Consider the following 25,436-nt stretch of genomic DNA (forward strand, 5'->3'; position numbering starts at 1 on the left):
AAAAATAATAAGAGATATTTAAACTAAACTAAACTGATACTTGGAACAATAAAGCAGCAGTAAGCAGTAAGCAGTAAACACAGGTATACAATACAAGCGATGCAGATCAATGAGGCCGTTTGCTGAAAAGAAGATCAAAATACTTCTGAAAAGACGCTGCGTCTTTAAGCATGGTCATAATGGGATAATTCAAGAATTAAAGAGATGTTTTTAAAAACGAATTTAAACTAGGAACGCAGTAAACACAGTTATACAATACAGGCGGTGCAGATCAATGAGGGAGTTTGCTGAAAAGAAGATCAAAATACTTCTGAAAAGACGCTGCGTCTTTTAGCATGGTCTGAAGGTGCTTAGCAAATGTAGTGCGGTGCTGGGTGCGCCACTCCACAGGCAAAGAATTAAAGAACAGGGCAGCACGATTTGAAAAGGAATTGACACCGTCAGTCGTGCGGAATTTAGATATTGCAATAGCAGCATTAAAAGAGCTTCTTGTTGTCCTAGGGCCGGTTGAAACTTGAGGGAAAAGGTCCGTCAGATTTGGGAGAGGGAAAACGACATGATTAACATGGATAAATTTAGCAATGCTACGAATAAGGTAATGTTCAAACGGATCAATCGACAATCTAGCTAACAGCGGCATGACGTCATCTTGTAGTTTCGAGCCACAAGCAGCGCGTACAGAACGACGATAAACGGACGAGAGTCGCTGTCGGTCCTTGGCGGATAGTTTCATTGCAAAGCAAGAGCAGCAGTATAATAAGTCAGGCAGGATAACAGAGAGGATAAACTGCCGTGTTGCCTTCAAACTTAGTTGCCGAAAACACCGTCGAAGAGCACCAATTTTCGTGCAAGTCTTCCTAACGATAAAGTCTATGTGACCAGACCAAGAAACATCACTGTCTACAATGACTCCCAGGATTCTCGTGCTAGACACTTGAGTCAGAGGCTGTTGGTTAAAAACGATTGGAGTTGAGAGGGGTTGAGAAGACTTAGAAATCATCAAAGTTACAGTCTTTGTTGTATTAATGCGCAGCCCAAGCTCGTCTAGATCCACAGAAATTGCAGATAACGAATCAGTAACGGTAGCGACGGCCTCAGCTTGTGTGCGTCTGCTGGCATACAACGTCATGTCGTCAGCGAACATCGGGAGCTTGCAAGAAAAGGCCTCTGCTGTCAATGGGAGCTTCCGTACATAAATGTTAAAAAGAACCGGACCCAGAATGGTGCCCTGTGGCACGCCACTAGTGATTGCCACCAACGGAGATGTTCCAGTGTGGGTAACCACCCGCTGTTGTCTGGCACAAAGGTATGATCGGAACCAGGCCAGGGCCGCTCCCGAAATACCGACAGCTGCGAGAGCAAGAAGAAGCTGCTGATGCTTCACCATATCGAACGCTTTTTTCAAATCAATACAGACAACCGCCGTATGCAGTCCAGCGTCGCGCGAGACAAGCCAGTCGTTCGTAACCTTGGTGAGAAGCTGTCCGGTAGAACGGTGCTTCCGAAAGCCAAACTGGTCCACATGGAATGGGCAACGATCATTAAAAAAAAGATGTATACGAGAAAACACAAGTCCCTCCAGGAGCTTGGCTAGGATAGATGTTAAAGACACTGGGCGGTAGTTAGAAGGGCAGTCGCGGGGGCCTTGAGTTGACTTCAGAATTGGTGTAATGTTTGCAATTTTGAACAAGGATGGGAATTGACCAGACGAGAGGGAAGTGTTGAATAAGATAGCAAGTGATAGAGCAATTACGTCTTTTGATATTTTAAGTAGACACGGAAGAATGCCGTCCGGTCCAGGGGCTTTATTACTTTGGAGGTCACCGATCCGAAGCTTCACCTCTGCTACTGTAACGGCTGAAAACGTAGTAAGGTCGTCGGATTTAGCAGGTCCCATTGGGAGCTTGTAATTCGCTTCCTTATCTGTGACAATCGAGTGAAAATAGTCGTTCAATCGCTCAGGTGGGATGGTAACCGTTTGCTTCGGAGAGGAACGCTTTGTGATCATATTCAAGGCTTTCCAGAACTGCCGAGGCTCCCGTTCATACCGCTGGCACTGGTCTGAAAAGTATAGATTCTGTAGGTGTCGATACAAATTATTGCACTGGTTGCGCAGCCGCTTGAATTGTACAGATAGGCTCTCGTCTCGAAAGTTAGTAGCTTTTAGTTTCTTGAAGACCGATTTGCGCTTTCTAATCAAGGCAAGGAGGGGCGAGGTCATGAACGGGCAGTTTTTCCGACGGGACTTCCTGTGTTTCCTGGTTACGTACGGTGCGATGATATCAAGCACAGCATTGACTTTCCCTGTCCACTCGTCCAACATCAGGTCTGGGGTACGGGATGTAAAGATATGAAGATCGGAGGACAGCAGCATATCGCAGAAACGCTGAGCGTTGAAGTTCCAGTAGTCTCTGCGTGTTTGATGGGTAGTAGTATTGCTCCGCGCATCCATGATGGGCACTGGGACGGAAGTAATGACGAGGCGATGGTCTGAAAACTCACAGTCCACGACAGAGGCTGACGGAACTCGATCAATGTTCGTGAGAATACAGTCAATGGATGTGCGGGTAGAGCCTGTTATTCTTGTTGCTTCAGTTACTTTATTGGCCAGTCTGCACGGAAGTAGCAACGTGTCTTTGAGATGGTGGAACACACTGGACGTCTGACGCAGAAAGTCCACATTTATGTCACCTAGCAACACAATATTCTCGCCGTCCAGCTGCTCGGTGGATATAGCGAGCCGATTCCAAAACTCTACCGGCTCGGATGGGGGACGGTATATGCAACCAAACAAGGTACATCACTGGGACAGGGCAACTTGGTCTGTCGAAGTTAGTCACGAGGAAAAAATTACTTCATTGCCCTAAAGGTGAGAACAAATTGGGACTATTTGTGAAGGAAAACTTTGGAAAATGTAATTTCGAATATAAGTCATTTCGTTTATCTGGATAGGTCCAATATTTCACAAATGTGCAATATAAGTATTGTAGATCACTGGGACAGGGCAACTAACGTTACTTGGTCTGTCGAAGTTAGTCACGAGGAAAAAAATTACTTCATTGCCCTAAAGGTGAGAAAATATTGAGGCAATTTGTAAAGAAAGGATTACCTCATCTTAGCCTTAGGTGGTCAAAGTGCCTCAGAGTTCGAGTGGCAGTGCAAAGCCAGTGAGTAAGCCAGTGAACAAGACCCTTTATTAGTGAACTCCTCAGCGATGGCCACAGATGGCTGTATTTCGGCAATGGAGATCGAAAGTCTGACCACAATTGTTCGGCTAAAGGACGAAGACGACGATGTCTCGCTATGTACGGATTTCCCGCGCGCTATGACCTATGTACGGACTTGTCCCACACCGAGCAGGTCGTAATAATTATTTTGAATCGTTGAGTCAATCATGGTTGTACAATTGTGCACAAGTGATGCGCGTGTCGCCTCCCGGGTCCCTGGTTGTACCAAGTCTTGTACTTTTGTACAGTTGAACATCGATTATCCGACCACCTCTGGGCAGACAACTGTCAGGCGGTGTTTGTAACAGATTCACTGTTACCGGTACTAGGAATAGGATACACTTATCACCTGCTATTATCACGCTGCTGCTGTTAGGTGTTATGTCCATCATTGCTTGTTCATGTATATAAGAATGCATTATGGCAAGGATCATTGCTTATTCCAAGAATGACTACTGAAGTTAGTTGGACTGTTACACTGGTAGCAAGAGGATGGTTTTTCTTTTCGTCATGTTCGGGCTATGCGCAGTGGCCGCATTAGTCGCCTACGGTATATTCGAGATTCAGAAGCGTCTGAATCACCTTATCGCACTCGGTCAGTGCGATGGATCAGATCAAACGCCAAGACGTGCTCAAGCTCCCAGCGGAGAGAGGCCACGCATGCGCCATGTTAAGTCTCCGCCTGTGTTTCGTGGAGATACAAGAGAGTTCAAGGAGTGGGCCTTCGCCATCGAACTCGCCATGAAGTCCCTGCAGCTGGACAACGCGGAGGAGCGCTTGAGCTACGCGGCGAGTTTTCTGGAGGGCAACGCTCGTCTTTGGTTTATCGCCTCTCAGGAGGCAAACACGCTGTTTTCCGACTGGCCAGACCTGAAGAGCAAGCTGGGAGAAGTGTACGGCCCGGTTTATGACAGGGAACAGGCGCGCATCGACTTATTCGCTCTTCACCAAGATGAGACTCTTGACGAATACATCAACAAATTTTCGCGGCTTAGCTTACAAGTTCCCGAGCTTGATGACCACTCCAGAGCTATCTTGTTCACGCGTGGGCTGGCTCAGGGCCTAAGCGGTGAGGTACTTAGGGAGCATCCGCAACATTTGGCCCAAGCCATACGAGCTGCGGTCTCAGCAGACCAGTCGATGCGGCTAGCCCAAGCAAGCTACGCCAAGGCAGTGCGCGCACCAGGGCATCAGAGGCGCCAGCCTGGACCCTGGTCAAGCCAACCAACACCATCCGGTGGGAGAGAAACCACGGAGCCAGAGGGTCGTTCAAGGCTGTGTTTCACCTGCAGGAAACCCGGCCATATTGCCAGATTCTGTCCAGAAGGAGGGAGGAACGCCACAAGCAAGCCTTCTTTAAACGATGGACGCCAGTAAGGAAGGGAGTGCGACTACTGGCGAACACGAGTGCACCCAGGAATAGGCCACGAATCAAAGTTCAGAACAAATTCAGCCCCTTAGCAAATGAGGAACCACGCCACGAGGAGACCGAAATTCAAGCCTCGCCTGTCAAGCATTCGTCACCTGATACTGTTGGCCGGCCTAATGAAGTAACCGCCAGCACAGGGAGCATTTCCGCCGACAACGAACACGACCTGATGGAGACGGTTGGCAGTTTTGGAGCTCCTGCTCCGGCCTCCTTTTCTTTTAGGATTGAGAAGGACTGGTCTGCAGACCACTTGTTTTACGCCAAGGCGCTCAAGCAGAGTAAGGTAGATATATGTCAGGCCTGCCAGGTGGACCTTCAGGGCAAGCCTGGTCATTGCGTTGTTACAGTGAAGAGTTCTGCTGAGCGGGAAAAGATACTGGACGCAGGAATCCGGATTTCCGGTAAGCAGGTGCTCTGCGAGATTTCCGGGGTGGACTTAACCCATCTGCATGTGTTTGGGTGCCCTGTCGGGCTTCAAAACAGTAAATTGTGTGCTGCGCTGGGCCAATTCGGCCGAATTGTAGGGTCGCCTCAACAGAAAAAAGTATTGTTTGAGGGATTGGAAATAAGTACTGGCACCCGTGTTCTCAGCCTGGTCCTCCGATCACCAGTTCCATCTACGGTTACCGTAGGTCAGTTGAAACTGCGAGTATGGCACCGCGGCCAACCAGTCCGATCGCCAGATTCAAAAAAACCTTCTTTTTCCGTGACTTTTATTTTCCGCGCGGCGCGAAATTTGAGTGTTGAGAGAGAAGATCGTGTGAAAGGCATACCTTGACGTCCATTGACAGCCCGTGAACTTTCTGTTTTACTGAGCTATTCCTTCGTATCGCATCAGCCTTTGCCGAAATTTATCCTTATTAGGTATATTTCTTCCCTAAATTGCCGTTCAAAGTTTGCCCAGTGCTTATGAAGATCCTTTTTTCGCCTTCTTATCCAGACTGCCATTTCGACGAGATTCTTGTTTTCAAAAGTTTCATTTAGTGCCATGACCTTAGCCGCGGCTTCACCGTGACATACTTCCCAGTCTGGGGCGCAGGAAGTCTTCCTCTCCTCACATCCCGGAGTTCGTTCGTGTCCGGTCTACCATACTTTCAGGACAGCCAATTTCATATACCCTATTTTTTCTTTATTTTCTACATGTTTTTAGACTTGAAACACCGTGCCTGGTAGGCGCAGCCATGCTGCAGACCTCCACCCCGAGCGTTCATGTGGTCCCTGTGGCATATGTGGAGTGAATGCACCTGACGGGAAGTACACCCACAACACGTCAATCAGCAACTGGCAACAATTAATCACTGCACCATGGGCAACTGACAGGTACCCGCATGCACAGGACTTGCAGGGCCATGCATGTATTTGCTGGCCTTGCAAGAAATCCCTTACACGCAGCAGCAGCAGCACCACCACCACCAACAGCAGCACCAACAGCGGCAGCAGCAGCAGCAGTGTGGACACACCACCCGTCCGGCACCGGCAATGCTCCGTGGCAGATTGCGATGCCGATGCAATTACACGCTATCCACCCACACAAACTGACCCGCTGCCGTTGCAGGATGGGCAGGGGACATGAAGGATGCAGTGGTGTGCTCCAAGCACTATAGCCAGCTGACCAGCGGCCGTAAGCACCACTGTGGCGATTGCCATGCGCCAATGGAGCTAGAGCCATTGCGGAAGGCTGCAAATTACCAGGTTGTGGCAGCAAAGCTGAAGGATGAGGGCATCACTGTTTCAGAGGACGCCGTCTACTGTACCAAGTGCTACAATGCACACCTGGCCTTGGTTACAGTAGACGGCTACGCAAGCACAGATTACCAATTGAATGCCATTGTTATAGCACAGCGGGGCATACACACGGCTCTAGCAGCAACACTCGTGCTTGCTGGAGAGCAACTGCTCTCAAAGAGTGCAGTTTTGTTGGTCACACTGCACTTCATGCACCACGCTGCCACAGGCTCACACAAACCAGCAAAATGGCTTCTCAGCCAGATAATGGAAGTGTTGGCAGAGCACATTGAAGTTGTATACCCGAATGTGAAAAAACGTGGTATCCTGTTGCTACGGAGAGGGTGCAACACGCAACAGGCCCTTGCATGATGCTCTTTCTGCCCAGCGATGCGCTTCAATGTCACACGACTAGCTTGCCACGGACATACCTGTAGTAAACAACAGGACAGAATCAGAAAATGGAGTTTCGGCAATGGCGGAGCAGGTACACATGATGGTTAGGGCACAGGCTGGTGAAGGCAAATGGGTTGTGTGGCCCAAGTTGCAAGTGTCACAACTGCCAGAACATACCAAGCGCCACCACCTCCAGCAATTGAGCTACGTGTAAGTATGTAGGCAAGTACATGTACCGGTATGCATATTTGGATGCGTGTATAATGTCATAATTGTGTTATGCATGTTCACACAGATTGAAAATAGTCTCAAATCTGCAACTGGTCTGCAAGCATACCTTGTATGTTGTGTGTAACTGTCTCGAAGTGTTCAATTTCACACCGTTGACATCTCTGTGCTTGCTGAGGTTTTGAAATTTTAACTAATGGCTTTGCTGTTTCATGTATGTCCATTTTGGGGTGAATTATTTCCAATGCCAAAGGTCAGGCCTCATTTCTCGGTGTTGACCTGAAGGAGCTGCACGATTTGTTCAGCCGCAAGCAATGTTAGTGGACAGAAATGCACGTACATGTAACACACACACGTAACTACATATTGTATCTTTTTTCCAAGAGCGTTTTGATGGTTTCTGAGAGCTGAGGTATTTCAGAACAGTTCACAAATGCACTACAATAGTTCAGACACCAGAACTGAATACGTTTTATCACTTTGTATACTTTTAGTGGCTGCTGGTATACTCGTTTTCCACATGACAACAATATGTATAAAAATTATCGAAATGATATACAAAGTCTTTCAATTAGTGCCATCGGCTTAGCCGTGCTTGTATGCTCAGACTATTTCTATCACAGGGCACACAATTATGTACTTACTGAGGTTTCTAATGACTGCCTCGTGTCCGCGGCTTCTGGCAGCTGCAATTCGTCTACTTCTCGACTCGAGTCGACGAAATTAGAAAAATAGGGAATATAGTTTCTTCCTAATAAAAGAGGTACATTGAGGTTACGACCTCAAATTCCCACTCGTCATCACAGCAAAGGATAGAACTCATCATTTCCCACTACATTGGTGACTTAGGAACCCAGTGATATGATAGGAGAAGCAAAATCAATTGCCAAAAATTAGGCAAAATTCTCCCTCAACTGCCATGAGCGTCGTCATCTTTCCCTGCATAAAACCTGTATCACCCTTTCCCGCAAATAAAATTTATCACTCCCCCCTCACGTGACCGCGGACTCCTGCATATACACTCACACAATAACCACACAACTGTTTGGGGATAGCGCGCTTATTGTATTATGCCAAACTTGGCACGCTGAGTCCAGCTTGACTCAGCTGAGTCCCTAACTGCAATTTACTGCTCTAACATGAAGCCGTGCCTGGAAGAAGGGAAAGAGCGAAAAAAGAAAGAAAAAAATTCTGGCCTTCTGCAAGCAATAGCAAGTAATGAGTGACGGCTGCGTAAAGTCGCACAACCATGCAGTCGACCGGATGATTTAGAAAAGCGATCCTGTCAGCTTTTCTATTATTGTGTTCACATGGCAGAAAAAACGACATCGCTATGCTACGTAAGTTTCTACGTAAGGTGCTCGGTATTTCACTTAGGCTACGTAAATTTCTACGTAAGGTGCTCGGTATTAGATCTACCAACGCGTGGTAGCCGCGTGCTGTGCACGTGCACGGCATACATTGTGGTGCAGTGCAGTCCGTTTTCGGATGTGCATGCGCGAGGAACTTCCTTCTTTGGAACTGCTTCTTGCATAAGCTGTTTCGGATATTTCGTGTCCTGGCTTATTTCGCTTCGGCTCTGCTGAGACCTTCTTTCACGGAATATTACTCAATGATAGGTGAGTTGACCAGTTCCCTTTGATTCATTTGCTTGTGTTGACTCTTTCATTTACGAAAAGTGTGCTGATTTTAGGTGGAATACAATAAATAATGGAAAAGCTGACAGGATCTCTTTTCTAAATTTAGCTTTTCTGCTGTCGAGGCCTCCTTTTACGGAATACTCAATGACAGGTGATCTCTGAGTTGACCAGTTTCCTTCGATTCAGTTGCTTATGCTCACCCTTTCATTTACGGAAACGTGTGCTGATTTTATTCGGATTTAGATCCATTCGTAGCTCTTTGCCCTTGCCAACAGTGTGCGAAGAACGCGAGTTCACCTTCTTGACGGTAAGGCTTATGTTGCTGCTGAGGCTTAGATGTGTTGTCGAAATACTCCTGTTCATTGTACATTGGTACGTTACAAGTAAGGCACTGGTCATGATTGCTTCCGGCATTCCGTGCTCCGATCATAGCCTTAGGGTGCGTTCTTAAATCCTCTCGGAAAAGTTGGAGACTCTCCGAAAAGTTCGAGAGCTGTTCTTATATCCTCTCCGAATTTTAGGAGGCTCTCCAAAGCTCTCCAAGCTTCAGAGGTGGTTGAAACTCGGAGATTCCCGCGGTTTCGGATCAGCGCATGCGAACTAGGCTAAAAGCCACGTGTTGATCATGAGTGTACGCATTTCCCTTTTCACATACGCACAGCGCATACTATTTTCGTGGCACTCAAGATCACGGTCCCTTTGGCGCTCCATTTTGCTTGACATCTGCAAAATATCTCCGAATTCTTCGAGACCCGTTCTTGAAGAATCCCAGTTTCTTCGACTTCTCTTTTCTTCTTCTTCTAGAAGCTGGAGAATTTAAGAACGCACCCTTAGAATCTGAATTTTGCAGTGGCATAGCATCGTTGGCAGTTCCCAATCTGGAGGGAAAGGTTCAAGGACGCATTGGCCGAGTATGCATAATAAATTCGCATATTAGGGAAAATCTCCATTATGGAGAGGTTCCTGCATTCAGTGACTTGTTTGCTTCATACTTGTACGAAACAAGCCAATGGGTGCAGTTTCGTCTCGTGAAAATCTCGTACGATTGGATTTGTTTACTCGAGTCTGGGCTGTTTGATTTGTGAGTAGCGGCGAGATTGCACTGCCCCAAATAAAGTTGCGTGCCGGCACAGCAAGAATTACGATCTGCAATCTGTTTGTAGTACCTGCAAGAATGTGCTGTACATGTATCGTATTTTCTCTGTTGTTGTTTCAGTTGCCGTCATGTTGCTAAAGAAAGGTTCAGTGACTCATTTGTTTCATACAAGACGAGTCAATGGTTTGGTCTGGCTTAGAATCTTTCGAGGTAGAAGAAATCTATTCGTGTCTATTGGAGAAATAATTGTATTCACTCGTTATAGAGTTAATTAAGACAAACTCACAGAACAAATACCATCGGTCCCTTGATATCCGTCCTAAAGAGGTTTGACTGGATATCATTCATACTCCCCCAAAGTCGTGTAACATTTTATTATTATGGAGTGCCTTGTTTATCTCTTAGTATCTCCAACCATATATCCTTGCCCCTTATATTCTCAGGATCAGTGTAGGTGTTGGAACGAGGTGTCGGACTCAACAATGTATTTGTTTACATTTTAATACATGTTTATTGTTACTACTTTGCTGTGTTGTTTCAGACAATCGTGGACTTGTAACACTTTGAAGTCATTGAACTACTTCCAAAAGTTGTATCGACATCAACAGGATTACGATTTCAGTACAATATGATGCAGGATGACCTTATCACGACAACCTATGACTACAATTATATAAACACAGAATCAAAAAAACATCTGCGGCACGCACCTGGTTACAATTCTCAAGTAAAATGTGATTTAAGGTGTGGACATCTGAATTTTCTGAAAGACAAGACAATTTTATGACAGTCATGAAATTCTGCAACAGCAACATCCACAGAATGACCTGCGTGTAAAAAAAGTATCACCGCCACTACCCATAAATTATGATTCCCCTACAGAAGAACATGAATATGCAAGACAAGTGCCATTTTCTGCAAGAAAAGGCTTGCACATCAATGCGTATAACACGGTATTGAATTTGATACGATGCACATGTAGAGGCGCTACATGTAGGCCATCATTTAGGGCATTCCATTGGTGACACAATTATTAATATCCTTAGCTAAAAAAAACAAAAGAAATTATAGCAATAAAAACTGCTTTGTGGCAGTTTTCTAAAAAAAGTTATTGTGTTCTAGTGCATGGACCCCGTCTAAAAAGTAAGAAATTAACGAAATGTGATAGCCGAAAATTAAAATTTCACACAAAACCTCACAATAATCACACACAGAATGAAAAGCTACATGTACCGTAGAAGACCTTTTCTCCTCGTGATCCTCTTTCCTATGCATGCATGTTGCCAATTGTTGGTGCAGCAAAAGTTTAGTGTTGAAAGCAGCATTTCAAGTGTTGTGATTATTGTGAGGTTTTGTGTGAAATTTTAATTTTCGGCTATCACATTTCGTTAATTTCTTACTTTTTAGACGGGGTCCATGCACTAGAACACAATAACTTTTTTTAGAAAACTGCCACAAAGCAGTTTTTATTGCTATATGGTGAGTGTCCGGCACACATCTTGCTCTGCTGCTCCACCTGCGCATACCTGATACGGTGGTGCGCTTACGGGCGCGGCGGGCTGCCTGGGCCCCAGATGCCTCCTTGATGCGCCACGGAGTGCCGTCGAAGCACCTGTATCACTTCGGTGATCCAAATGCGAATGCAGCCTTGCCGGTCGCCCGCCGGCCTGCCGCCTACGCGACCCGCCTGAGACTGGCCCTGCCGCATTTGGCGCTTCTAAACGCTGCGATCCGGTAGACAGCTCACTGGGCTGCCAAATACGTGACTGGCTTGAGGACAGTTCCATACTGGGCAGGGCGCCCAGCTCAGGTCGCACGCCGTAGCGGCGTGAGCTGGGCGCGGTGAGGGTTGGTGATAACTACAGTTTCCTCCTTCCTCCTCCGGAAACTTCCATAAAAATCGGACAAATCAAGGCTTGGCGCACGGACTGCAACAGCATGCTAGCAAACATGTTGGCGCTGCAACAACAGTGGCCACGAGGCTAAAGCATGTCCCAACCGTGGGGCACAGTCTACAGCTTCCCGGCTTCCACAAGCTAGTGCTGACCCGAATTTGCTAGCAATTCTTCTAGCAAAATATCGAAGAATTTTGAAAGGGAATTTGCTGGCAAAATGGAGCAAAATATCGGTGTGTTGGCTGGGAATTGGGAGATTTTACACATATACGGTGCACATGACTCATTTCGGCACAATTTTACCAACACGTGACTCACTTTTTCTCATTTTTGCCAACACGTAACCCACTTTCGGTCAGTTTTCTCACACGTGACACAAATTTTGGAGCAAAAAGGGAGCAAAATATCGAGTGGCCTAGCAAAATGAAAGCAAAATTTCGACGATGCACGAGCAAAATTATGCCGCAAAATATCGAGATTCAGCTGGCAAATTCGGGTCAGCACTACCACAAGCACAGCACCGCGTACCGCAACACAACCGGTACGAGTACAAACCCTCCCAGCGTCAGTACAGCCACTGATACGGGTACGGTGACTACCCAGCCCGCAGAAGCCGCTGTAGAGCCAGCTGACGTCAGTGTGGAGACAGGTGCAGCTAGCAACACAGGGCTGAACACTGCCTCAGTCAACAGCTATCGCCAGGCACTTTTAGCCAATGGGACCAGCACTGGCACAACTGATACCAGTAACCATGTGCCGGCTTTCAGCCAACCTGGAGACAAAGAAAAGAGCAGCGGGACAGCCCCCTCTCCTGATGACGATGGCTTCAGACTGGCAGCAGGCAAACACACCTTCTCCGCCACTGTCCTATCAGGGCGCACTGAGCCACCTGCCTCTGCCTTGAACGACCCGCAAATTGCGTGGGCTAAGGAGTGTTCAAACCGTGAGCGCAAGAAGCTGGCAGAGAGAGTTGAAGTTGCCCGCAGAGGAAGCCACTAGTGCAATGAAGGTAATTACGGTTAATACTTACTGCACTTGCTCTTAATCCCCATGCTGATCCCCTTTTCCCTAGTAATGATAGATCATCAGAACACAATTTCTTTAGCTGTATCTTTTTTAAATGTTAATGGCGTCTCTTAATCCCTTAGCACCCAGCTTTTCCCCCTCCAAGTTAACTACTAGTGTACACAGTCAACATCTCTCCCCTGGGGCTGGCGCTGGCATCCCAAGTCCCAGTGCTCATGGCTCTTGTACCCAGAATAACCTTTCTGCCCCTGCTCACCGCCTTACCCCACTGACACAGTCCTTCATAAGACTGGGCTTTTTGAATGTTTGTAGTCTTCGAAACAAAGTAGCTGAGGTCGCCGATATCCTACAGCAATACAACTTCGACATATTTGGCGTCGCAGAAACCTGGCTTGACAGCACAACGTCAGACAGTGATATTGATATACCAGGTTACTGTGTGATACGGCACGATCGTCCAGTGCGCAGAGGTGGCGGTGTATGCTTTTATTTCCGTTCCGGACTCCAGGTAAAACCGCGCCCAGAGCTTTCCGACGCTAACATTGAATCGTCCTGGATCGAAGTCAAAGGGCGACGAAGGCGACAACTAGTTGGGTGCTTTTACCGGCCACCTGACGAGCCCATCTTGTACTGGCAGAATTTTGAAGAGCAGCTGCACAGGGCTTTCGTAGACAACCCAAGCATCACAGTCATTGGCGATTTTAACGTTAATGTTTCAACCCCCTACCCACCTTGTCCAATCGCCCGGAAATTTCTCGAACTTTGCAACTGCTACGGCCTCACTAATCACGTTCATGCTCCGACTCGTATCTCACCGGCGTGCCCATCAGGTACAACTATCGATCTCATTCTTTCAGCTAGTCAAGACATCAGTGAGTGCCACGTCCTGCCTTTGACCATTAGCGACCACTTTGGGATTGAGGCTAACCTGCACCTTCAGGTTTCTCGCAGCGTGTCACCTCAGGCAGTAGAGCGGGTCCGAGCTCAAAGAAATACTCGGTCGGTGAACCTCTGTGAATTCCGTCGGGATGTCAGCTCCGCAGGGCTGGATGACTTTACTAACACGCGGGATGTGGACACCATGTGGGCGTCGTGGCACACCAAGTTCTTGGCTGTCGTGGACAAGCATGCACCCATCCGCTATGTATCCTCCAACCGCAAATCCCATCCGCCCTGGTCCGACAGAGAGCTCCACAAGCTCAACCAACGTAAAAACCAGCTACACCGACGGTGGCTACGCGATAAGGGAAACCAGAATCTTCACGTACAGTTCAAGCAAGCACGCTCAAGCTCCAGAAATGCCTATCGCCGAAAGCGCAACGATTTCTTCCAAGCGCAATGTGCCGCGTCCAGTCAGAACCCGCGTAAGCTCTGGAACGTCATAAACTCCGTTACGAACAGGAAGAGAGTACGTGTGGAGCCTACTTGCCCCATTGAAGAAGTTTCGTCAGTCTTCCAGGCAGTAGTAACAGACAATGCCCGTCCTCACAGCATCCCGCTACCGCAAGGTCCACAGCCTCAGACTGCAATGTCAGAATTGCCGCAAGTGTCTTTTGGCGAAGTAGAACGGCTTCTCCGACAAATCAATCCTGCCAAAGCAACAGGAAGCGACGGGATACCTGGTCACTTTCTGAAGTGCTGTGCCGATATCCTAGCTGCGTCCGTGGCCACGTTGTTTAATGCCTCGCTTGTCAATGGCACTGTCCCCACAGCCTTCAAACTCGCACACGTTATCCCGCTGTTCAAAGCTGGGGACCCGTCTATTCCCACTAACTTCCGTCCAGTGTCCCTACTTCCCATATTATCAAAACTCTTGGAGAAAGTCGTACAAAAGAAGCTAGCTCAGTTTCTGGACATATCTGGTACCCTCCCCACGACTCAGTTTGCATTCCGCGCAGGCCACTCAACGGAGGATGCCCTGGTACTTATGCTAAATCGTATTCTTAGTGCACGGGACAAGCGTTTGTGTACTGGCATATGCCTTCTAGATATGTCAAAGGCATTCGACAAGGTTCGTCATGAACGGCTACTCCAGGACCTATTCGATATCGGCATAACAGGGACAGCCCTAAAGTGGTTTTCCGCCTATCTGTCGGGCCGTACTCAGCGTATCTGTATTGGACGGGATCAGAGTGCCATTTCTGCACCATCCTGTGGCGTGCCACAAGGTTCTGTTCTAGGACCGATCCTTTTCAGTATCTACACCCGCGAAGTTCCAACCATAGCTAACCAGTCTTCATCAGTTCAATTTGCCGATGACACACTCTCATGGAAAAAAAAAAATTTTTTTATTTTTTTTATTTTTTTTTTATTTTTTATATTTTTTATATAAGATTGCATGCTTCACACTCTCATGGAATATTTCTTTCCTTTCTTCGTCTTTTTGTGAGAGCTTGGACAATCCACTTGTCCAGGCAAGAAGGCAGCAATGCCTGTTCATTCTGGCGAAGTAAAATAAAATATACCAACCAACCAACCAACATTGCGCTGATCAGCAGCAGCACATCCCTGGATACGGTATCTGCTACGCTATCGGCCTCGGTTTCTGCACTTGCTGACTGGTTGCAGACCCGTGGTCTCATTTTGAATGCAGCCAAGAGCCACGTGATCCCTGTATACCCCAACAGGCAGCCTCAGCAGCCCCAGCATACGATCAATGTAAACTGTCATGAAACGCCTATTCCTGTCGTTACTGCGGCCAGGTATCTTGGAGTGCTCCTCGACTCGGATCTGTCATGGACGCCCCATGTTGATCGCTGCACCGCTCGACTGGCCCAGAGGATCGGAGCACTATGGAGGTTGCGTCGCTGCTTGACTCATCAGAGCCGAGTTCTCTACTTTAAAGCGATCATCATGTCTGACCTGATGTACGGATCCAATGCGTTTTCCCCGCTTCTTACTGCCAACCAATTGGATCGGCTACAAGTCATGCAGAATCGGGCGGCAAGGGCGGTTTTCGGACTCTCGCATCACACCTCCGCGCGTACCCTCCTGCTGCAATTGGACACCTACAGAGTATCCGAGATATTCAGGCAGAAGTTCATCGTTCTGGTCTGGAGGTCTCGGAATGAGCACGCAAGTTCTGAACTGCAAGCCCTCCTAGTTTTTTCGTCAGCTGGCCCAACTAGGTTGCACTCCACCATGGGTCTGCGCCAACCGCCAGTGTCCACCAGGTTCGGCAAGGGTTGCCTCGCGTTCCGGGGCGCCCAGCTGTGGAACACATTACCCAGCGATATACGTGCCATCTCCACGCTCCGCCAGTTCCGCGCCAGCATGATCCCGCACACACTTACTGGCCTTAGCACCTAGAGTACCAAACGTCCTGTTTGATGATCAGCTGGCTTAGTTTTTCTCCACCTCTATCCTAATTACATCAGTCCCCAATTTCACGTATTACTGCTTTCTATCTGCATTCGCCACCTTTTCATTGGGCAGATCTGTCCGTTTGGTTTGCGAATTAAAATAAACACAACAACAACAACAACAACAACAACAACCTAATGCGCGTCCAGGGCAAGATAAATGGACGTCGCGTTACCATGCTACTGGATTCTGGGTCAACCCACGACTTCATTTCAACTGACCTTGTCAAGAAGCACAACATCTCCACAACAACCGGTAGCGACGTCCTGAACGTCACACTTGTTGATGGATCGGTCCGCTCACAGCCTATTACGAAAACGGACAGCTTGAAGACCGTAGTCGGCGACTTTAGCGAGCACCAACAGTTCCTAGTATTCCCTATGACGCGGTATGACGTGATCCTCGGCAAACCATGACCCGGACGAACCCACAGATCAATTTTCGTACCAATGAAATCAAGCTGGAGGGTGGATCCATCATCTGTCAACCGAGTGAAAGTGATGGCACGGACAAATCCAACCCACCGATCGAGACGTTCCTCATCTCAGGGAAGCAGGCTAGGCATGCAATGAGAGGTGGCGCAGAAGGAATCCTAGCGTATGTGACAGCAGATCCGGACGAGCCACAGACGGTGGATAGTCCGGGTAGGGAGGATCAGAAGGATTTCAAGGACCTGCTGAAGGAGTTCGGGGACGTCTTTCCCGATGAGCTTCCAAACAAGCTGCCACCCAGAAGAGGCGCAGATCACGAGATAAAAACGGAAGAAGGAGCTAAACCGCCATCTCGTGCAGCATATCGTTTACCAAAACCAGAGATGGATGAGCTTCAAGCTCAGCTCACCGAGCTGCTCCGTAGAGGATTCATCCAGCCCAGCAAATCCCCATACGGAGCCCCTGTGTTCTTCGTAAAGAAGGCGGATGGAACACTCCGAATGGTATGCGACTGGCGTGAGCTAAACCGCATAACCATTAAGAACAAGGCATGCCTACCGAATATTGACGACCTCTTTGATACCGTCCAAGGCAGTGCGTATTTCACCAAGCTAGATCTGAGGTCCGGTTACAATCAGATTCGAATAGAAGAAACAGATATTCCGAAGACAGCAATAAATACCCCATTCGGTCACTTTCAGTTCACAGTGATGGGTTTCGGCCTAACAAATGCCCCGGCAACATTCCAAACCTTGATGAACAGTGTCCTCCAGCCATACCTGCGTAAATTCGTTGTGGTGTTTCTAGACGATATCCTCATATTCAGCAAATCATGGGAGGAGCACCTCGATCATGTCAGAACCATCTTAAACGCCCTCAGGAGGAATGAGCTATATTGCAAACCGTCTAAATGTGAATTCGGCCGGACAGACGTTCTGTTTCTTGGGCACCGGATAGACGGCCAATGCATTTCTCCAGATCCAGAGAAGATCAAGGCCGTGCATAACTGGCCTGTCCCGACGACGGTCACGCACGTAAGACAGTTTCTGGGATTCGCTAATTACTTTCGAAGGTTCATTAACCATTTCTCGGCCATCTCCAAACCCCTGGAGGAACTGACAGGGAAACATGTGCGCTTCGAGTGGAATCAGACTCGACAGGAGGCATTTGAGCGATTGAAGTCTGCTCTGCTGGATGCACCAGTTTTGCGACTAGCAAACGTCAGTCAGGATTTCCGCGTTGAGACTGACGCAAGTGACTTTGCTGTGGCAGGAGTCGCAGCAAGCAGAGGACCAGTCCTGGCATCCTGTGGCTTACGTGAGCCGAAAGCTGTCTTCTGCCGAACGGAATTACACGGCCGCCGAGCGAGAAACTTTGGCTGTAGTGTACGCCCTGCAGTGCTGGCGAGTCTACCTATTTCGCCACTTTCAACTCTACACCGACAACATGGGAGTTGTCTACCTCAGGACCAAACCAAACTTAACCAAGAGAGAGGCTCGATGGATTGAATTCCTGGCCGACTATGACTACACGGTACATCACAAGCCAGGGAAGTGTAACATAGCAGACCCGTTGTCACGTCGACCAGACTTGGAACTGAATGGAATCGAGTTCTCTCTGGATGTGAATCAAGGAATTGCGAATCAGATCTCAGCAGGGTATGATAGTGACCCAGAGCTTTCGCCAGTAATCAAGCGCTTGATGGCTTGCAGCGAAGACGCCATGCATGAGCGATACGTCTGGAACAGTGTGGACCGGCGGCTGTACCTAGTAACATCGGGCGATGCTCGCCTCTGCATTCCTCGCGGTCCGGTACGGCTGCAACTGCTCAAACAGAATCATGATTGCCTGACGGCCGGCCATCCGGGGAGAGACAGGACCTACCTGAAGCTGAGCAGATACTTCTATTGGCCAGGCATGAGAAGTACTGTGAAGGACTTCGTTAAATCTTGCGACCGGTGCCAACGCGTAAAGGGTAGCCAGACCAAGGCAGGACTGTTGCAGTCCCTTCCAGTCCCCGAACAGCCCTGGACAGACATCAGCATGGATTTCATCATGGCACTGCCGCTGACCTGCCGAGGACATAGCGCCATTCTAACCTTTGTGGACCGTCTGACGAAGTATGTGCACCTGATCCCGACGACTGTTCATGTTGACTCTAAGGAGGCAGCCCGATTGTACGTGGATCATGTGTTTGCTGCCCATGGCTTGAGCAAAACGATAGTTTGTGATCGAGATCCGCGATTCACGTCGGCGTTCTTCAAGGAGGTTTTCAGTATTCTTGGCGTGGAGCTAAAAATGAGCACGGCCAACCACCCGCAGACCGATGGCATGACTGAGCGTGTGAACCGTGTCATTGAGGATACGCTAAGAGCTTTCGTCAACCATAGGCAAAACAATTGGGATGAACTCCTATCGCTATGTGAGTTTGCGATCAACAATGCCGATCAAGCGTCAACAGGTAACACGCCATTTTTCCTCAACCATGGATGCCATCCAGTTACTCCCTCGAGCTTATTGACGAAGCAGAAAGCTGGAGCTGGCATGGACACGAATGGTCCGCTGTCATGGCTGGATGGCCGCGTAGAGGCACTACGTGAGGCACAGGATGCCATCGTGGCGGCGCAGGCCCGGCAGTCATTGTATGCGGATCGAGGACGGGTGGAGGACGCCCTGAAGGAGGGGGATGAGGTGTTGGTCTTCAGGGACTTCCTGCTGACGCCCGAGGAACGAGACAGGCCTTCACACAAATTAAGGCTCAAGTGGTATGGGCCGTTCAAGGTGCAGAAGAAAGTGGCCCCGAATGCGTACAGATTAGCTCTTCCAAGAATCATTCGGGCCCATCCAGTGTTCAGTATTGCTGCCCTCAAGCTGTACCATGGCAATGAGATACCGGGCCGTACTCAGCCGGCACCTCCACCCCTAACCGATGCGGATGGCCATACGCGGTACATTGTCGAAAAGGTGTTGTCGCACAAGAAGAGAGGACGGCGCACGCAGTACCTAGTGAAATGGAAGGGCTACCGAGATGCCACCTGGGAGCCGGAGGAATACTTGATGGATGAAGCAGGAAACGCTATTATTCCGCTGAAAACCTACCTGGACCGTTTTTCATAAAATTGCTATTTAATTGGCAGCCACAGTTGTATTGCTAGTTTCTACCGTGTTGCAATAGAAATGTAGCATTCTGCATGATTAGGATAGTGCTTGAAGCCTTCCCTGCCAGCCAGGCGTTATTTGCAGAGGACATGCACTGGATCTTGAGTTCATCAGTGTTGTTTTCGGCTACCATGCATTCCACATATCCATGCATGATCATTAGTTACCATAACTGTTCCTTCGAATTGGTACTGTTCTGACAGTTGAGAGGGGGGAATGGTGTAACAGATTCACTGTTACTACTAACACTAGGAATAGGATACACTTATCACCTGCTATTATCACGCTGCTGCTGTTAGCAAGAGTACATAACCCCCCAGAGTGTGCAACTCCCACATACCCTGCTGTCCCGTCAGAATTTCAAGTTGACGTCATTATTTATGACGCAATGCTCCTTGCCCCAGTGATTTACAACATGTGTACGGGTGTCAACGCATCACACGTTTTTCTTTCCAATAATTTGTACAGGATCGATCGGCTTCGCACGCGTAATTCGGTCAACCACAGGTTCCGGATTCGTCTGATAATCCGTGTACTGTGCGCATTGCATCATCAAAATGACGTCAACTTGAAATTCTGTCGGGACAGCACCCATAGTGGAGTTGCACAATCTGGGGGGTTATGTACTCTTGCTGTTAGGTGTTATGTCCATCATTGCTTGTTCATGTATATAAGAATGCATTATGGCAAGGATCATTGCTTATTCCAAGAATGACTACTGAAGTTAGTTGGACTGTTACAGTGTTCAGATAAGGCAAATGTTCCGGATAAGAAAAAACTGTCACTCACACACTTTCAGTGGTTATTACTAGCCGCACGACCTTTTTACTTTTTACTTTTCAAAATTTTCGTATTTTTTGAATGGCTCACTACAGGCAATGATGCCAAGTCGGTTCTTGTTGTGAAGCCGGAGCATCTTCAGGAAGCAGAATCCCTGTTTGCTGACACGGCAGTCCAGATTCGCACGGATGGCTGGCGGCATCTCGGTGCAGTACTTGGGTCTCCCGAATTCTGCAAGCAATATGTCACAGAGAAGGTAGAGACATGGGCGCTAGAGGTTGGACGACTGGCTGACTTCGCCACCACTCAGCCACAAGCGGCATACGCTGCTTTTATTCATGGCCTCCGCCACAAGTGGTCGTTTGTGGCCCGGACGGTCCCAGGCATCAGCGGACTGCTAGACCCGCTGGAGCACTCCATCCGACAGCGGTTCATCCCTGCTCTAACCAGTCGCCCCGCACCTGGTGACGAAGAGCGCGCCATACTGTCCCTCCCGTGTCGAGAAGGTGGTCTTGGTCTCATTGACCCGAGGTCTTTGACGGACCAATACAATATGTCTGTCGCTGTCACCAACATCCTCGTGAGCCGGATACTGGACCAAGACACCAACATGGACGAAGTGCCCACCACCATCCATGCTGCCAAGCTAACTGCAGCAGCAGCAACCAGGAGAGCCTCTCGAGACCAAGCCAGTCAGCTCCTGGCCACATGTGATGTGCCCACCCAGCGAACCCTGGGGATGGCGGCCGAGAAAGGAGCGTCCAACTGGCTCACTTGCCGGCCCCTGAAGCAGTTCGGGTTTGTCCTCCACAAAGGCGCCTTCAGAGACGCACTCTGTCTGCGGTTCGGCTGGGTCCCTCCCCGCCTGCCATCCACTTGTGTGTGTGGCAAGGCATTTAACACCAGCCATGCTCTTTCGTGCCCAACTGGTGGATACCCGGCTCTCCGTCATAACACGATCCGCGACCTGACAGCCGACCTACTGCGTGAAGTGGCAACGGATGTGAAGATAGAACCTCCTCTGCAGCCCCTGGAAGGTGAAAGGCTCCGGTATCGCTCTGCCATCTTGGAAGATGGCGCTCGTCTTGATGTGGCGGCATCTGGTGTCTGGGGAAGTCGTTTTGAGCGCACGTTCTGTGATGTTCGGGTTTTTAACCCTCATGCGCGCTCGAACACTTCCTCAACTCCCGCGTCCACCTATGCCAAGCACGAACAGCAGAAGAGAAGGGCCTACGAAGAACGCGTCAGGGAGGTGGAGCATGCTTCCTTTCTCCCACTGGTATTCAGTGCATCTGGTGGGTGCGGCAAGGTAGCCCACGCTTTCCTGAAGCGTCTTGGCCATATGGTTTCGGAGAAGCGGCATGAACCCTACTCCTCCGTCATGTCCTGGATCCGCTCTCTTGTCTCCTTTGCTTTGGTTCGATCCTGCAACATGAGCCTCCGTGGTCACCGTGCTTCTCCCTACCGCAGTCGTTTGGATGCTGCCACTCCTGTTGTGCTGGCAGTCAACGACTGTCAGTTGCGTGACTGAGACTCTTGCGGAGTAGCCGTGTCTAGCCACACTTTTATTATCCGATGATTTTGTTTTGTTTGCTATGATTCCGTGATTTTCTGTTGGTTGCTTTTCTGCTGTGCGAATAAATGCAGTGTGAATTTAAAAAAAAAAAAAAAAAAAAAAAAAAACTACAGGCACAGTGCTAGTGCGTACTCTACGGCACGTGCGCCCAAAAAACCTGTTACGGATAATCGAATGGTCGGATAGTCGATGTGCGGATAATCGATGTTCAGCTGTAGTAGTACTTGTACTGAGCGAACAAAAAGCTGTAAAAATGAAAATGCACACGTTTTTCTCGTATGGTCCATGTATGTAACTAGTACTGGTACATGTACTTGTTTTTATTGTATCACTGTGTTACTAAATTCTGCCCGTACAAGTTTAAAAAAAAAAAAAAAAAAATGCACACGTGACGCAGATCTGGATGTAAAAATAATACTAGTACATGTAACTAACTTTATATGATTGTTTTTTTTTGTTTGTTTTTTTCCACTGTACAGGCCCATGATTACTACCAGAAAAATAATAATAATAATTATTGTATGTATGTATGTATGTATAACTCATAATCACAAGGTGATCGTAGAGGCATTAATCAGCGAGAGAATTGTGAATGATGTCTCTGAATCCAACTCTATCGTGTGCTGCATGAGAGAGAGCATGCAAGGGAAGACCCGTCCAACTTTTAATGTTAGAAATCCATGATGTTGCGGGCCTTCCTCTCGGTCGAGATCCAGGAGTTGATCCTTGCAGGAAGGGCTTGGAGAAAACGTCATGTCTCGTAACATGGCCAAACCACATCAACTTAAATTTCTTGACTTCGTTCGCTAGCCGCATCCTTGCTCCGATGATGTCATTGATTTCTTCCAGGATAGATTGGTTGGTACGCCGGTCGTGGTATGTTACTCCTAAGAGTCGGCGGAAGCATTTCATCTCGAAGGATGAAATTCTTCTCATTGATGAGGCAGATAATGTCCAAGATTGGCATCCGTATAAAACAGTCGCTAGCACAATAGACCTAACAAAACGAAATTTAGTAGGCAAAGAAAGTGATGGCGATTTCCAAATGAATTGAAGCTCAATGATCTTTTGCTTCCCTAGTGCTAAGCGTCTTCTTATCTCCACATCGGACTTGCCATCCGACGTGATTACGGCACCTAAGTATTTAAACTGGGATACCTCTTCTATTCGCTCATTGCCTACTTGAATGGACCCCAGATCACCACCGCCCTCCGGCGCTGCCATTGACTTGGTCTTGGAAGCATTGATCTGCATGCCTAGTCTTGTTGCACTCGTATCCACGTGCTCGGTCAGGTCCATCAGCTCCTCCACAGACGATGCGATTAGATCTATATCATCCGCAAAACGTAGGTTGGTCACGCACATGCCGCCGATACATACTGACCCATCAAACTCCTCCAAAGCGTCAGACATGATGTACTCCAGGAATACGTTGAACAGACAAGGCGAGAGTAAACAGCCCTGCCTGACACCCACTGACGTGGTGAACCAGTCGGTGATAGTGGATCCAACAACGATGGCAGCTTCAGTAGTAGCGTAAAGCGCTTCAATCAGGTCCACAATTCTTGCTTCGATGCCATGCGCTCTCATAATCTTGAATAGCGCTTTGTGCCAAACCCTATCAAAGGCCTTACGGAAATCGATGAAGCAATGATACACAGCCTGCTGATGGTCACGGTACTTTTCAATTAACATTCTGAGGTTGAAGATTTGCTCCACTGTGCTTCTTCCCTTCCGGAACCCTGCTTGCTCGTCCGCCAGCAAACCCTCCACTTGCGGCTGCAGGCGCTTCAGCAAGATCCTCAGTAGCACTTTGCTCGGATGACTGATGAGGCTCACTGTCCTGTAGTTTTGGCACTGCCGAAGGTCTCCAGACTTAGGGATGGGAACAAGAATGGACCTTGTCCATGATGTTGGCCATCTACCATTCGTCCATACGAGGTCACAAATCCTGTGCATAACAGCCACCAACGTATCTCCACCATGTCGCAAAAGCTCGCCAGGAATGTTATCAAACCCCGCTGATTTGTTGTTCTTGAGGGAGTTGATAGCGTATTCGACTTCGGTCCTCAGAATGGGATTGTTGTTGGCATTATCTGATATGGCTGGAGTAACGATTGCGTCAAGGACTTTATCATCTACGTTCAGGTCCACGTTGTACAAAGATGCACCGTACTCACACCACCGCTGAGCTACTTCTTCCTTTTTCGTTAAAGTGGATCCGTCTGCTGCTTTGATCACCTGCATTGCTGATCCTGATTTCTTGCTGCATAGACTCTTCAGAGTTTGGTATGCTCCGTGGGGGTTGTGGTTGGCGATGTCATCTTCAATTGACTTGCATTTATTTTGTAGCCAATTCTCTTTGTCTCGTCGGATTAACCGCTTGGTCTCCCGATTCGCCACACGATACTCTTCCTGTGCCGCAGCAGAACCAAAGCGGCTCCCTCTCAATTGTCGGCGCGTATCACACTGCCTTAGGCATTCATCTGAGATCCATGGCTTTCTGGGCTTCTGGGTGGTTCCTAGGATGGAAGTTGCCGCCTCCGTCAAGATGTTGTTAAACTTATTGACAATATCCTCTGCATTCTCCATCTCCAGCAATGGACGGAAACGACCACCAATCTCTGTCTGGAATGTCGATCGTATTTCTTGATTATTAAGTTTATTGATGTTGAATCTCCTCCTGAAGGACGGGGGTTTGAAGCATCGCTTTAGCTTTAACTTGATGCCCATCAGCACAAGGTCATGATCACTCCCCACATCAGCTCCTGGGAACGATCGGGTCTTCCCAGCCAACACACTGCTCTTGAAGCGCTGGCGGACGATGACGAAGTCGATTTGATTATGATACAGGCCGCCAGGAGAATGCCACGTTGTCATGCGGGATGTTTTGTGGTTTCCAAGAGTGTTGGCAATAAATAATCCATGCGCCTGACAGAAATCCAGTAAATTTTCTCCTCGATCATTCCTCACCCCGCAGCCGAAACGTCCAACTGTGTCCTTCCAATTACAGGATGCGTCCTTCCCGATCTTTGCATTAAAATCGCCCTGCAGTATGAGAAAGTCCTTCCTGGGAACACCGTCTACCAGGTCTTCTAACTGCTCATAAAAATCGTCGATGTCCTCTTCTGAACTAGCTGCAGTCGGGGCATAGGCTTGGATGATTGTTACATTAAATGGATGTGCTTTCAAACGCATTGTAATGAATCTGCTGCTAATTGGTGTACACTCCATAACACTTGAAATAACGCTCTTGTGTACTAGGAATCCAACACCTCTTTCGTGGCTTGAATCTTCGCCGCAGAACCAGAATTTGTTTCCCTTCGCTGTTGTTTGTTCTCCAAAGCCAGTCCATCTCGTCTCCGCCAAGCCGACAATATGCCATTGGTACCTATCCAGCTCGTACTCCAGCAACTCCAAACTTCCAGGTCCCCGAAGTGTCCTAACATTCCATGTTCCTGACGA

At 48.3% G+C, this 25,436-nt stretch overlaps 1 long non-coding RNA gene across 1 annotated transcript; it reads right to left on the bottom strand.

Annotated features, from left to right (window-relative positions):
• Window positions 1-6,290: 6,290 nt before the first annotated feature.
• Window positions 6,291-7,960, bottom strand: LOC135807182 (uncharacterized). The gene is made up of 2 exons (XR_010551501.1): window positions 7,650-7,960; window positions 6,291-6,812 (listed from the first exon to the last, which is right to left on the bottom strand). It is a non-coding gene; the product is annotated as an uncharacterized LOC135807182 (long non-coding RNA).
• Window positions 7,961-25,436: the final 17,476 nt, after the last annotated feature.

This window comes from Sycon ciliatum, chromosome 1 (genome assembly GCF_964019385.1).
Source record: "Sycon ciliatum chromosome 1, ocSycCili1.1, whole genome shotgun sequence".
In the NCBI taxonomy this organism is placed as follows: Eukaryota; Metazoa; Porifera; class Calcarea; order Leucosolenida; family Sycettidae; genus Sycon; species Sycon ciliatum.